The 16,945-nt window shown below is 30.4% G+C and overlaps 1 pseudogene; it reads right to left on the bottom strand.

Annotated features, from left to right (window-relative positions):
* Nucleotides 1-16,945, bottom strand: part of LOC131849979 (serine hydrolase-like protein 2) — a 39,097-nt pseudogene continuing 22,152 nt past the window's right edge.

Here is a 16,945-nt window from a genome sequence, read left to right as displayed (position 1 = left end):
TCACAATTTGGACTTGTTGTCTCCATTCAAGAATTCGAGTATGTAAGGCACTAGTGACTCCGGATGCGTGATGTGTACATCGTGTCTTCCTTCAACATAAACTGTACGATGAACAGTCGATGGTAGAGCAAACGGTCGCAAAATTTTTCTAGAAAATTCTATAGTCACAGGGTTGAGGATGCTCTTTGTGGCGTTCAGATTGAGTACCGGGGTGGATCTGTGGTTATGGCACAGGTCAGCGTGTATTCTGGAAAGCCGGAGCCTGTTATCCGCCGCATGCTGGGTTGGAAGGTCATTCTGAAAGGAATGTGATGAAATATGTCGTTAGATTATCTATCTACGAGTATCTATCTATCTATCATGATTATATAGTATAAAATAAAGTCGCTGTCGCTGTCTGTATGTCCCTATGTATGCATTTTAGACCTTTAAAACTACGCAACGGATTTTGAAGCGGTTTTTTAATAGATACGAGTGATTGAAGAGGAAGGTTTATATATATAATACATGTACACACGGGCGAAGCCGAGGTGGGTGGAATGTCTGTTTGTAATATTGAAATAACCGTTTTTTATTACATGCATATATATGAATATAAATACGATACATACACCAAAATAATATTTGTTAAAATTTTTGTCTGTCTGTTCCGGCTAAGCTCCGAAATGGCTGGACCGATTTTGACGGGACTTTTACTGGCAGGTAGCTGTATTAATAAGGAATAACTTAGGCTACTTTTATTTTAGAAATATAAAGTTAAATACCACGCGGACGAAGTCGCGGGCACAGCTAGTAATATTATAAACACGAAAGTTTGTGAGTATGGTTTATTACTCTTTCACGCGAAAAGTACTTAACGGATTCTGATGCATATACATGAATAATATTCAGAAAGAAATTTTGATTTAAGGTAACGGGAAAGGGATGAAAAAATAAAAAAAGGGTTGAAAAACGCCTTTTTTCAATATAATTTGATAACGGTAAGGAATATGAAAAAGTGTTTTAAATAAAAATTGTAGAGAAAAAAATCTGCACAAAACAGGTCCTTATTATTAGTATTTTTTCATTACCTGCTGTTGTTAGAGTTAAAACACAAAAATTAAAAACATAATTAACTAAAACTAACAGCTGAACGATCTGTAAAATGGGAAACTTGTACTAGTCTGTGTAATGCACGCGCTGTATTATACAGGGCTTCTACTTACTTTTTCCTAATTCTTCAGTTGACAACGAGTCAAATTAGTATTTTGTTTTTGTGGCTAAACAACAGCAGATATTGAAAAAATTAAAATGATTTTTATTCTCTATACTGTTATTATCCTAGTCAAAAAGGCTTCTAGTTAATATATTTACTATATCCTCACCTATAGAGTCCATTTTCGGCTGGCACTAGACACCTGGTCAGGAGCAGCTCTGTCTGTTCCCTGGTGAGATTTCTGGCCTTCATCATGGCTGAGACGGCTTGCTCATACGTGTACAGCTTCTCTTCCTGTCTGGATTAGTGAGAAAAAAGATTTTATTTATTACTATTACTTTTCCGCGACTCTGTCTGCATTGTTAGATCTTTACTAATATTATAAATGCGAAAGTAACTATTTCTGTCTGTCTTGCTTTCACGCCAAAACTACTGTACAGATTTAAATGAAATTTGGTAAACAGATAGTCTAGAATCTAGACCCTGAGAACGATTATAAAAGGGTTTTAAGGGGTAAAAGGGGGATGAAAAGTTGTATGGACGTATCGTCATTTTTGACTCTAGAGGACTGAAACTTATTTTTAGGCTGTTCATGAAATATAAATAAAGAAAAAAAGGGTTGTAAGGGGTTGAAAGGAAAGATGAAAAATTTAATGGAATTTCGTCATTTTTTTATTTAAAACGATGGACTTTTTTGTTTGAGACCGTCGTAAAATAGATTGTCGATTAAATAGAAAAATTACATTTTTCAAAATTAGAAGCTAGAATTGCCTCTTTTTATATAAGTCAATAAAATTAACCGCGCCGTCTTAATCATTATTTAAATACTTTTAAAATGATTTATTATACTTCTGTGTAAATTTATAACTTTAAAGGAAAAAATAATTTAAATTTATATTATATATATAAAAAAAAAAAAACTTTAAATGCTTGCCTTGAGACCAAATAAAAAACAATGAGATGTATTGGTTGCTCGGCAGAAATTCAAAATTATCCCTTGACAACAAACTTCTCCTATACATGTCTGTATTATAATAATAATAATATTTCAGGACAATTCACACAGCGCCATCTAAGCTAAGCAGAGCTTGTGTTATGGGTACTAGACTACTATATAAATACATGGATACATTTTTTTTTTTAAATAAATACATATTATATGTACATAGAAAACACCAGTACGATACAAACAATCATACTAATGAATACAAATGTGTGTACCCTGCGAGGAATCGAACCCGCGAAGTAAGGCGGTGTGGCAAACCGCTAGACCACCGAGGCTGTATTGAAATCCATTTGGACCTATGGCATACAATTGTGGGGTTCTACTGCAAATTTCAACATAAGCATAACACAAATGGCTCTAAATAACATCCTGAAGTAGCATCTAAATGTGCCATGGTTTGCAAAAATATCTGAGGTTCATGAGTATCTGAACACAAACACAGTAGCCGAAGTGATAAAACACCAGTACTCCAAGTACAAGACGCGGCTAGTACACCATCCTAAAAGGCGTAGGCTACTGGAACCCAATGATTAATCAGGACCACCAAAAGAGAGTGATTCTACTGGGAATCACTCTATACCCGCGTCTCCGACTGATTACAGAGATGAGGAGGATTAAGTGCTCCTTAATCCTCGAGGGTCTTAAGAGGGTGGATGTGCCCCCTCAAATATGGTTGAGTACAATGATGACTGGCTCATACGTCATACTCGTGAACGGGTGCTGCTTGTGGGGACTTGTCTGTTCAGGTTGTGAACACTGATTAAATTTTTTGTTCTTTGCGATATCATATGCTGGAGGTCACTCTATTCTCCCAAATTTGAATTTTAATAACTGTATTTATCATAAACATGTTCCACTATTATTTGAAAAAAATACGAGCTGAGTTTCTTGTCAGTTCTTCTCATCTCGATATCATTCCGAACTGACGGTAGATTTGACATATCATAAGAGTCTGTAATAGACATGAATAAAGATATTTTGAATTTGAATTTGAATTTAAGGAGGATTAAAGAGGATTAAGGAGGGAAGCCGCTGAAGACGTAGTGCTGCCCGGCACCGAAGCCGTAGAAGTTTCGTCCGCTGCCCCAGAAGGGGGAGAAAGCGACAGAGAGGACAGGAGTAGAAATAATTTGTAGGGGTCAAGAGAATGCGTGCTTTTCAGCGCGCATGCCCCGCAGACTCGGCCAGTATAACCGAGAGGTTGGAATGGCCATGGATTCGTGGAGGGTTGATTAATTCTTGTAAAAAATGTACATTCTGAATACTGCCATTTTTCTATTTAACTGAAGTGTTGTAGAAATTTCTAGAACTTACTTATGATAGTTGTCGTAATAACTTTCGTGGTGGTACGTGAACCAAGATTCGATGTAAGAGTAATCTATATAGTATTGGTTTCCACACGGCGGCTCCGGGTCCAGGTTGATCATCCGTTTGATTCTTCCCGGGAACGCGTGGTGATAATATATACCTGAAAACATATATATATATATATTTTATAGTATAAGGGCCAATCATAAATTATATACTTTAGCGTTTACTTTATTATTAACTAGCTTTTGCCCGCGGCTTCGCTCGCGTTTATTTATCCTCTTAGGGGTGGAATTTATCAAAATCCTTTCTTAGGGGATGCCTACGTCATAGTAGTCATGCGTGCAAAGTCTCAGCCCGATCGGTTTAAAATTGAGAAAGTTTCGTACAAACTTTCATCCCCTATTTTATCCCCTTGGGGGTAGAATTAATCAAAATCCTTTCTTAGCGGATGCCTACGTCATAACATCTACCTGCATGCTAAATTTCAGCCCGATTCGTTCAGTGGTTTGGGCTGTGCGTTGATAGATCACTACGTCAGTCATCTTTGAGTTATATATACTAGACTAGCTGTGCTCGCGGCTTCGCGTGGTTGTCAAAAACATTATCGCGATTATCTTTTGATTGCCATACATTTGTATAAGGATTCATATTACGTTGATATAAAACTCTTTGGGAAATAATTGGCATTAATGCATTAATTTCGAACAAATTTGATTACCATAAAAAAGGTTATAGGGGCTGTTCAAGTATTACGTAAGCAGATTAATCACAATTATTTACCCCCATCCCCCGTTGTCAGCAAAAGTAAGCAAAGCTCTTACCCCCTCCCCCCATGCTTACGTAAACATCTCTCAATTAATGTATTGTTTTTTTTAGCAAAGACAATGTGAGGGTTGCCATTCGTGTAAAAAAGTAAATTACGACCGATGACGTAATCATCATACAGACTCCCCCACCCCCATGTCATCCAAAATAAGCAAAGAAAATACCCCCCGCCCCCCTATAGTGCTTACGTAATACTTGAACGGCCCCATAGTGAGTCAATCTTAAAAGATATACATATACGGTTGCGGACATTTTTTTAGATCATTTAAAGAGGAATAATTCTTTCATACATATTTTAACTGTTTCGTGTTTGCTCGTTGCTCAATTAGGTGTATATTATCTAGACACGCGGTAGCGTGTCAAGCCGAGTTTCAAGTAAACTGGCGAGCAGCACCGTGTGTATATTTACACGAACCATTTGGAGCCATTTTTGACCCCCTCATAACTCAAAAACTCTTTTACATAAACCTGTCAAATTTGGTTCATATATTGAGACTTGCGAGATAAATATGTATTCCAAATTTCATAAACATATCTCAAACAGTTTATTTAGATATTAATGTCCAAAAATCGTCATTTTTATCACTGATCAACTATAGATCAAAATTTATAACCCACTTCCAGATGACTTAGGAAGTTCAAATTTGGCATGCGGATAAAGTGAAAAAAAAGGAAAAAATCTGAAACTGGTAAATTGTTATCATTTTACTATAATTTTTCACTTTAATTGATTTTATTTCAACTTATACTGGACGAATACTAAAATTCTATGAAAACGTCGATAACCACCAATTGACATTGATCCCTGGCAAAATAGCTCATCTTGTACTGGACGGAAAGTAATATTGTATGAAAACGTCGAACATTACCAATTTACGTTGACCCCTTTACACCAGTGTCGATAACTAGCAAACTTCAAATATTGCATTGAGCGGTAAACACTAGTTGCTATAATTAAGATTCTGTCTAAAATATACTCGTACTTATAACTAGGAGTATAGTCGAATTTCGTATTTATTATGTTATTAACTGAGATTTGGTATTCATTATTGTTTCAATATTTAGCGCACATCGATAGTGTAAGATCATTGTTTTTATAAATAATTATTAAACTGACGGTAGACTTGACATATCAACATCATTCATCGTTCATTCATTAACCTTATTATTATAACTAATATATCTAATATTTTATATATTATACTATATTATACCATTTTTGAATTTTATATATTGTACCATCTATTTTTTAAGTATTTGTAATGCAAACCAGTATAATAACCTTTAATCATCATCATCATCAATATCAATATTCATTCTTCATTTTTATTCTCATTCCTCATTCTTCATTCTCCATTATTCATTCTTCATTTTCAGTCATTTTTTATTCTCATTAATCATTCAACCTTCCTTCATCATTCATTCTTTATTCATCATTCATTCATAATTCATGTTCATACATCATATGAATAAATGATGAATGAATGATGAATGAATGATGAATGAATGATGAATGAATGATGAATGAATGATGAATGAATGATGAATGACTGAAGAATGAATGAAGAATGAATGATGATTGACTGAAGAATGATTGATGAATGAATGATAAATGAATGATGAATGAATGATGAATGAATGATGAATGAATGATGAATGAATGATGAATGAATGATGAATGAATGATGAATGAATGATGAATGAATGATGAATGAATGATGAATGAATGATGAATGAATGATGAATGAATGATGAATGAATGATGAATTAATGATGAATGAATGATGAATGAATGATGAATGAATGATGAATGAATGATGAATGAATGATGAATGAATGATGAATGAATGATGAATGACTGAAGAATGAATGATGAATGACTGAAGAATGAATGATTAATGAATGATGAATGAATGATGAATGATGAATGATGAATGATGAATGATGAATGATGAATGAATGTTGAATGAAGAATGAGTGATGAATTAAGAATGAATGATGAATTTAGAATAAATGATAAATGATGAATGAATGATGAATGAATGATGAATGAATGATGAATGATGAATGAATGATGAATGATGAATGAATGATGAATGAATGATGAATGAATGATGAATGAATGATGAATGAATGATGAATGATGAATGAATGATGAATGAATGAATGACCTAGGAAGTTCAAATTTGGCATGCGGATAGGTGAATATAAAGGAAAAAATCTGAAACTGGTAAATTGTTATCATTTTACTATAATTTTTCACTTTAATTGATTTTATTTCAACTTATACTGGACGACTACTAAAATTCTATGAAAACGTCGATAACCACCAATTGACATTGATCCCTGGCAAAATAGCTCATCTTGTACTGGACGGAAAGTAATATTGTATGAAAACGTCGAACATTACCAATTTACGTTGACCCCTTTACACCAGTGTCGATAACTAGCAAACTTCAAATATTGCATTGAGCGGTAAACACTAGTTGCTATAATTCAGATTCTGTCTAAAATATACTCGTACTTATAACTAGGAGTATAGTCGAATTTCGTATTTATTATGTTATTAACTGAGATTTGGTATTCATTATTGTTTCAATATTTAGCGCACATCGATAGTGTAAGATCATTGTTTTTATAAATAATTATTAAACTGACGGTAGACTTGACATATCAACATCATTCATCGTTCATTCATTAACCTTATTATTATAACTAATATATCTAATATTATATATATTATACTATATTATACCATTTTTGAATTTTATATATCGTACCATCTATTTTTTAAGTATTTGTAATGCAAACCAGTATAATATAGTATAATATATATAATATATAAAATATTAGATATATTAGTTATAATAATAAGGTTAATGAATGAACGATGAATGATGTTGATATGTCAAGTCTACCGTCAGTTTAATAATTATTTATAAAAACAATGATCTTACAATATCGATGTGCGCTAAATATTGAAACAATAATGAATACCAAATCTCAGTTAATAACATAATAAATACGAAATTCGACTATACTCCTAGTTATAAGTACGAGTATATTTTAGACAGAATCTAAATTATAGCAACTAGTGTTTACCGCTCAATGCAATATTTGAAGTTTGCTAGTTATCGACACTGGTGTGAAGGGGTCAACGTAAATTGGTAATGTATCGACGTTTTCATACAATATTACTTTCCGTCCAGTACAAGATGATCTATTTTGCCAGGGATCAATGTCAATTGGTGGTTATCGACGTTTTCATAGAATTTTAGTATTCGTCCAGTATAAGTTGAAATAAAATCAATTAAAGTGAAAAATTATAGTAAAATGATAACAATTTACCAGTTTCAGATTTTTTCCTTTATATTCACCTATCCGCATGCCAAATTTGAACTTCCTAGGTCATCCATTCATTCATCATTCATTCATCATTCATTCATCATTCATTCATCATTCATTCATCATTCGTTCATCATTCATTCATCATTCATTCATCATTCATCGTTCATTCATCATTCATTCATCATTCATTCATCATTCATTCATCATTCATTCATCATTCATTCATCATTCATTCATCATTCATTCATCATTCATTCATCAATTTCATTCATTCATTCATTCATCATTCATTCATCATATGATGTATGAACATGAATTATGAATGAATGATGAATAAAGAATGAATGATGAAGGAAGGTTGAATGATTAATGAGAATAAAAAATGACTGAAAATGAAGAATGAATAATGGAGAATGAAGAATGAAAAATGAGAATAAAAATGAAGAATGAATATTGATATTGATGATGATGATGATTAAAGGTTATTATACTGGTTTGCATTACAAATACTTAAAAAATAGATGGTACAATATATAAAATTCAAAAATGGTATAATATAGTATAATATATAAAATATTAGATATATTAGTTATAATAATAAGGTTAATGAATGAACGATGAATGATGTTGATATGTCAAGTCTACCGTCAGTTTAATAATTATTTATAAAAACAATGATCTTACACTATCGATGTGCGCTAAATATTGAAACAATAATGAATACCAAATCTCAGTTAATAACATAATAAATACGAAATTCGACTATACTCCTAGTTATAAGTACGAGTATATTTTAGACAGAATCTTAATTATAGCAACTAGTGTTTACCGCTCAATGCAATATTTGAAGTTTGCTAGTTATCGACACTGGTGTAAAGGGGTCAACGTAAATTGGTAATGTTCGACGTTTTCATACAATATTACTTTCCGTCCAGTACAAGATGAGCTATATTGCCAGGGATCAATGTCAATTGGTGGTTATCGACGTTTTCATAGAATTTTAATATTCGTCCAGTATAAGTTGAAATAAAATCAATTAAAGTGAAAAATTATAGTAAAATGATAACAATTTACCAGTTTCAGATTTTTTCCTTTATATTCACCTATCCGCATGCCAAATTTGAACTTCCTAGGTCATCCATTCATTCATCATTCATTCATCATTCATTCATCATTCATTCATCATTCATTCATCATTCATTCATCATTCATTCATCATTCATTCATCATTCATTCATCATTCATTCATCATTCGTTCATCATTCATTCATCATTCATTCATCATTCATTAATCATTCATCATTCATTCATCAGTCATTCATCATTCATTCTTCATTCATAATTCATTAATCATTCATCATGCATTCTTTCATCATTCATTCATCATTCATCATTCATCATTCATCTTTCATCATTCATTAATCATTCATCACTTATCATTCATTCTTCATTCATCATTCATTCATCATTCATTCATCATTCATTCATCATTCATTCATCATTCATTCATCGTTCATTCATCATTCATTCATCATTCATTCATCATTCATTCATCATTCATTCATCATTCATTCATCATTCATTCATCATTCATTCATCATTCATTCATCAATCATTCTTCAGTCAATCATCATTCATTCTTCATTCATTCTTCAGTCATTCATCATTCATTCATCATTCATTCATCATTCATTCATCATTCATTCATCATTCATTCATCATTCATTCATCATTCATTCATCATTCATTCATCATTTATTCATATGATGTATGAACATGAATTATGAATGAATGATGAATGATGAATGAATGATGAATGAAGAATGAATGATGAATGAAAAATGAATGATGAATGAATGAGAATAAAAAATGACTGAAAATGAAGAATGAATAATGGAGAATAAAAATGAAGAATGAATATTGATATTGATGATGATGATGATTAAAGGTTATTATACTGGTTTGCATTACAAATACTTAAAAAATAGATGGTACAATATATAAAATTCAAAAATGGTATAATATAGTATAATATATAAAATATTAGATATATTAGTTATAATAATAAGGTTAATGAATGAACGATGAATGATGTTGATATGTCAAGTCTACCGTCAGTTTAATAATTATTTATAAAAACAATGATCTTACACTATCGATGTGCGCTAAATATTGAAACAATAATGAATACCAAATCTCAGTTAATAACATAATAAATACGAAATTCGACTATACTCCTAGTTATAAGTACGAGTATATTTTAGACAGAATCTTAATTATAGCAACTAGTGTTTACCGCTCAATGCAATATTTGAAGTTTGCTAGTTATCGACACTGGTGTGAAGGGGTCAACGTAAATTGGTAATGTTCGACGTTTTCATACAATATTACTTTCCGTCCAGTACAAGATGATCTATTTTGCCAGGGATCAATGTCAATTGGTGGTTATCGACGTTTTCATAGAATTTTAGTATTCGTCCAGTACAAGTTGAAATAAAATCAATTAAAGTGAAAAATTATAGTAAAATGATAACAATTTACCAGTTTCAGATTTTTTCCTTTATATTCACCTATCCGCATGCCAAATTTGAACTTCCTAGGTCATCCATTCATTCATCATTCATTCATCATTCATCATTCATTCATCATTCATTCATCATTCATTCATCATTCATTCATCATTCATTCATCATTCATCATTCATTCATCATTCATTCATCATTCATTCATCATTCATTCATCATTCATTCATCATTCATTCATCATTCATTCATCATTCATTCTTCATTCATTCATCATTCATTCATCATTCATTCATCAGTCATTCATCATTCATTCATCATTCATTCATCATTCATTCATCATTCATTCATCATTCATTCATCATTCATTCATCATTCATTCATCATTCATTCATCATTCATCATACATTCATTCATCATACATTCATTTCATTCATCATTCATTCATCATTCATTCATCATTCATTCATCATTCATTCATCATTCATTCATTATTCATTCATCATTCATTCATCATTCATTCATCATTCATTCATCATTCATTCATCATTCATTCATCATTCATTCATCATTCATTCATCATTCATTCATCATTCATTCATCATTCATTCATCATTTATTCATCATTCATTCATCATTCATTCATCATTCATTCATCATTCATTCATCATTCATTTTTCATTCATTTTTCATTCATCATTCATTCTTCATTCATCATTCATTCATCATTCATTCATCATTCATCATTCATTCATCATTCATTCATATGATGTATGAACATGAATTATGAATGAATGATGAATGATGAATGAATGATGACTGAATAATGAATGATGAAGAAAGGTTGAATGATGAATGAGAATAAAAAATGACTGAAAATGAAGAATGAATATTGAAGAATGAATATTGATATTGATGATGATGATGATTAAAGGTTATTATACTGGTTTGCATTACAAATACTTAAAAAATAGATGGTACAATATATAAAATTCAAAAATGGTATAATATAGTATAATATATAAAATATTAGATATATTAGTTATAATAATAAGGTTAATGAATGAACGATGAATGATGTTGATATGTCAAGTCTACCGTCAGTTTAATAATTATTTATAAAAACAATGATCTTACACTATCGATGTGCGCTAAATATTGAAACAATAATGAATACCAAATCTCAGTTAATAACATAATAAATACGAAATTCGACTATACTCCTAGTTATAAGTACGAGTATATTTTAGACAGAATCTTAATTATAGCAACTAGTGTTTACCGCTCAATGCAATATTTGAAGTTTGCTAGTTATCGACACTGGTGTAAAGGGGTCAACGTAAATTGGTAATGTTCGACGTTTTCATACAATATTACTTTCCGTCCAGTACAAGATGAGCTATTTTGCCAGGGATCAATGTCAATTGGTGGTTATCGACGTTTTCATAGAATTTTAGTATTCGTCCAGTACAAGTTGAAATAAAATCAATTAAAGTGAAAAATTATAGTAAAATGATAACAATTTACCAGTTTCAGATTTTTTCCTTTATATTCACCTATCCGCATGCCAAATTTGAACTTCCTAGGTCATCCATTCATTCATCATTCATTCATCGTTCATTCATCATTCATTCATCATTCATTCATCATTCATTCATCATTCATTCATCATTCATTCATCATTCATTCATCATTCATTCATCATTCATTCATTCATCAATCATCATTCATTCATCATTCATTCATTCATCAATCATCATTCATTCATCATTCATCATTCATTCTTTCCTCATTCAGTCATTCATCATTCATTCATCATTGAATGATGAACGAATGATGAACGAATTATGAATGAATGATGAATGAATTATGAATGAATGATGCATGAATGATGAATGAATGATGAATGAATGATGAAAGAAAGGTTGAATGATGAATGAGAATAAAAAATGACTGAAAATGAAGAATGAATATTGATATTGATGATGATGATGATTAAAGGTTATTATACTGGTTTGCATTACAAATACTTAAAAAATAGATGGTACAATATATAAAATTCAAAAATGGTATAATATAGTATAATATATAAAATATTAGATATATTAGTTATAATAATAAGGTTAATGAATGAACGATGAATGATGTTGATATGTCAAGTCTACCGTCAGTTTAATAATTATTTATAAAAACAATGATCTTACACTATCGATGTGCGCTAAATATTGAAACAATAATGAATACCAAATCTCAGTTAATAACATAATAAATACGAAATTCGACTATACTCCTAGTTATAAGTACGAGTATATTTTAGACAGAATCTTAATTATAGCAACTAGTGTTTACCGCTCAATGCAATATTTGAAGTTTGCTAGTTATCGACACTGGTGTAAAGGGGTCAACGTAAATTGGTAATGTTCGACGTTTTCATACAATATTACTTTCCGTCCAGTACAAGATGAGCTATTTTGCCAGGGATCAATGTCAATTGGTGGTTATCGACGTTTTCATAGAATTTTAGTATTCGTCCAGTACAAGTTGAAATAAAATCAATTAAAGTGAAAAATTATAGTAAAATTATACCAATTTACCAGTTTCAGATTTTTTCCTTTATATTCACCTATCCGCATGCCAAATTTGAACTTCCTAGGTCATCCATTCATTCATCATTCATCATTCATTCATCATTCATCCATCATTCATTCATCATTCAAAATTCTTCATTCATCATTCATTCATCATTCATTCATCATTCATTCATCATCATTTTTCATTCATTCATCTTTCATTCATCATTTATTCATCATTCATTCATCATCTATCATTCAGTCATCATTCAGTCATGATTCAGTCATCATTCATCATTCATTCTTCATTCATCATTCATTCATCATTCATCATTCATCGTTCATTCATCATTCATTCTTCATTCAGCATTCATTCATCGTTCATTCATATGATGTATGAACATGAATTATGACTGAATGATGAATGATGAATGAATGATGACTGAAGAATGAATGATGAAGGAAGGTTGAATGATGAATGAGAAAAAAAAATGACTGAAAATTTAGAATGAATAATGAAAACTAGCCAAGTTAGACCTTAGGCTACAGTATATTATCCTAAGTTATAAGAAGAAATGATATTTTATATTGTTATAAATACATTTCAGGACAGACCATTGAACTTGGCACCCATTTAGATCTCATCTCTTTTGTCGTAGAAGTCAACAATCAAGGCATATATCATAATATTAAACTCGGCTATCATTTCACATTTATGTTTTTGATGGGATATCATTACTTTTTGTACATACATAAATTATACGAGGTACTTATTTATAACTAAATTAATACCAAATTATTTTTGATAAAATAATTTAAGAAAACTATGCATTTCGTAGCATAAAACGTAACCTTATAGGTTAAATATCGAGAAACAAAACATTGAGACATATGAGGGCGGTTGCCATTCGCTCCGACAGGTTCTCGTCAACGTTTTATCGCACCGCTCCCACACGGCGCCGCGGCGCCCTATAACGAAATGCCTATTATTGAATAATTATTTATAAAAACAATGATCTTACACTATCGATGTGCGCTAAATATTGAAACAATAATGAATACCAAATCTCAGTTAATAACATAATAAATACGAAATTCGACTATACTCCTAGTTATAAGTACGAGTATATTTTAGACAGAATCTTAATTATAGCAACTAGTGTTTACCGCTCAATGCAATATTTGAAGTTTGCTAGTTATCGACACTGGTGTAAAGGGGTCAACGTAAATTGGTAATGTTCGACGTTTTCATACAATATTACTTTCCGTCCAGTACAAGATGAGCTATTTTGCCAGGGATCAATGTCAATTGGTGGTTATCGACGTTTTCATAGAATTTTAGTATTCGTCCAGTATAAGTTGAAATAAAATCAATTAAAGTGAAAAATTATAGTAAAATGATAACAATTTACCAGTTTCAGATTTTTTCCTTTATATTCACCTATCCGCATGCCAAATTTGAACTTCCTAGGTCATCCATTCATGCATCATTCATTCATCAATTATTCATCATTCATCATTCGTTCAATATTCGTTCATCATTCATCATTCATTCTTCATTCAACATTCATTCATCATTCATTCTTCATTCAACATTCATTCATCATTCATTCTTCATTCATAATTAATTCCTTATTCATCAATAATTCTTCATTTATTATTCATTCATCATTTATCTTTCATCATTCATCATTCATTCATTCATCATTCATTCATCATTCATTCATCATTCATTCATCATTCATTCATCATTCATTCATCATTCATTCATCATTCATTCATCATTCATTCATCATTCATTCATCATTCATTCTTCATTCATTCATCATTCATTCATCATTCATTCATCATTCATTCATCATTAATTCATCAGTCATTCATCATTCATTCATCATTCATTCATCATTCATTCATCATTCATTCATCATTCATTCATCATTCATTCATCATTCATTCATCATTCATTCATCATTCATTCATCATTTATTCATCATTCATTCATCATTCATTTATCATTCACTCATCATTCACTCATCATTCATTCTTCATTCATCTTTCATTCTTCGTTCATCCATCATTCTTCATTCATCATTAATTAATCATTTATTCATCATTCATTCATCATTTATTCATATGATGTATGAACATGAATTATGAATGAATGATGAATGACTGAAGAATGAATGAAGAATGAAGAATGAATGATGAAATGAATGAATGATATGAATGATGAATGAATGATGAATGAATGATGAATGAATGATGAATGAATGATGAATGAATGATGAATGAATGATGAATGAATGGATGACCTAGGAAGTTCAAATTTGGCATGCGGATAGGTGAATATAAAGGAAAAAATCTGAAACTGGTAAATTGTTATCATTTTACTATAATGACTGAAGAATGAATGATGAAGGAAGGTTGAATGATGAATGAGAATAAAAAATGACTGAAAATGAAGAATTAATGGAGAACGAAGAATGAGGAATGAGAATAAAAATGAAGAATGAATATTGATATTGATGATGATGATGATTAAAGGTTATTATACTGGTTTGCATTACAAATACTTAAAAAATAGATGGTACAATATATAAAATTCAAAAATGGTATAATATAGTATAATATATAAAATATTAGATATATTAGTTATAATAATAAGGTTAATGAATGAACGATGAATGATGTTGATATGTCAAGTCTACCGTCAGTTTAATAATTATTTATAAAAACAATGATCTTACACTATCGATGTGCGCTAAATATTGAAACAAGAATTAATACCAAATCTCAGTTAATAACATAATAAATACGAAATTCGACTATACTCCTAGTTATAAGTACGAGTATATTTTAGACAGAATCTAAATTATAGCAACTAGTGTTTACCGCTCAATGCAATATTTGAAGTTTGCTAGTTATCGACACTGGTGTAAAGGGGTCAACGTAAATTGGTAATGTTCGACGTTTTCATACAATATTACTTTCCGTCCAGTACAAGATGATCTATTTTGCCAGGGATCAATGTCAATTGGTGGTTATCGACGTTTTCATAGAATTTTAGTATTCGTCCAATATAAGTTGAAATAAAATCAATTAAAGTGAAAAATTATAGTAAAATGATAACAATTTACCAGTTTCAGATTTTTTCCTTTATATTCACCTATCCGCATGCCAAATTTGAACTTCCTAGGTCATCCATTCATTCATCATTCATTCATCATTCATTCATCATTCATTCATCATTCATTCATCATTCATTCATCATTCATTCATCATTCATTCATCATTCATTCATCATACATTCATCATTCATTCATCATTCATTCATCATTCATTCTTCATCAGACATCATTCATTCATCAGTCATTCATCATTCATTCATCATTCATTCATCATTCATTCATCATTCATTCATCATTCATTCATCATTCATTCATCATTCATTCATCATTCATCATTCATTCATTCATCATTCATTCATCATTCATTCATCATTCATTCATCATTCATTCATCATTCATTCATCATTCATTCATCATTCATTCATCATTCATTCATCATTCATTCATCATTCATTCATCATTTATTCATCATTCATTCATCATTCATTCATCATTCATTCATCATTCATTCATCATTCATTTTTCATTCATTTTTCATTCATCATTCATTCTTCATTCAGCATTCATTCATCGTTCATTCATATGATGTATGAACATGAATTATGAATGAATGATGAATAAAGAATGAATGATGAAGGAAGGTTGAATGATTAATGAGAATAAAAAATGACTGAAAATGAAGAATGAATAATGGAGAATGAAGAATGAAAAATGAGAATAAAAATGAAGAATGAATATTGATATTGATGATGATGATGATTATACTGGTTTGCATTACAAATACTTAAAAAATAGATGGTACAATATATAAAATTCAAAAATGGTATAATATAGTATAATATATAAAATATTAGATATATTAGTTATAATAATAAGGTTAATGAATGAACGATGAATGATGTTGATATGTCAAGTCTACCGTCAGTTTAATAATTATTTATAAAAACAATGATCTTACACTATCGATGTGCGCTAAATATTGAAACAATAATGAATACCAAATCTCAGTTAATAACATAATAAATACGAAATTCGACTAT

This window comes from Achroia grisella, unplaced genomic scaffold, assembly GCF_030625045.1.
Source record: "Achroia grisella isolate CSIRO2021 unplaced genomic scaffold, CSIRO_AGI_Agris_v1 utg673, whole genome shotgun sequence".
Classification (NCBI taxonomy): Eukaryota; Metazoa; Arthropoda; class Insecta; order Lepidoptera; family Pyralidae; genus Achroia; species Achroia grisella.
Note: the sequence above shows the minus strand (reverse complement) of the source record. Positions and strands in the feature narration are given on the sequence as shown.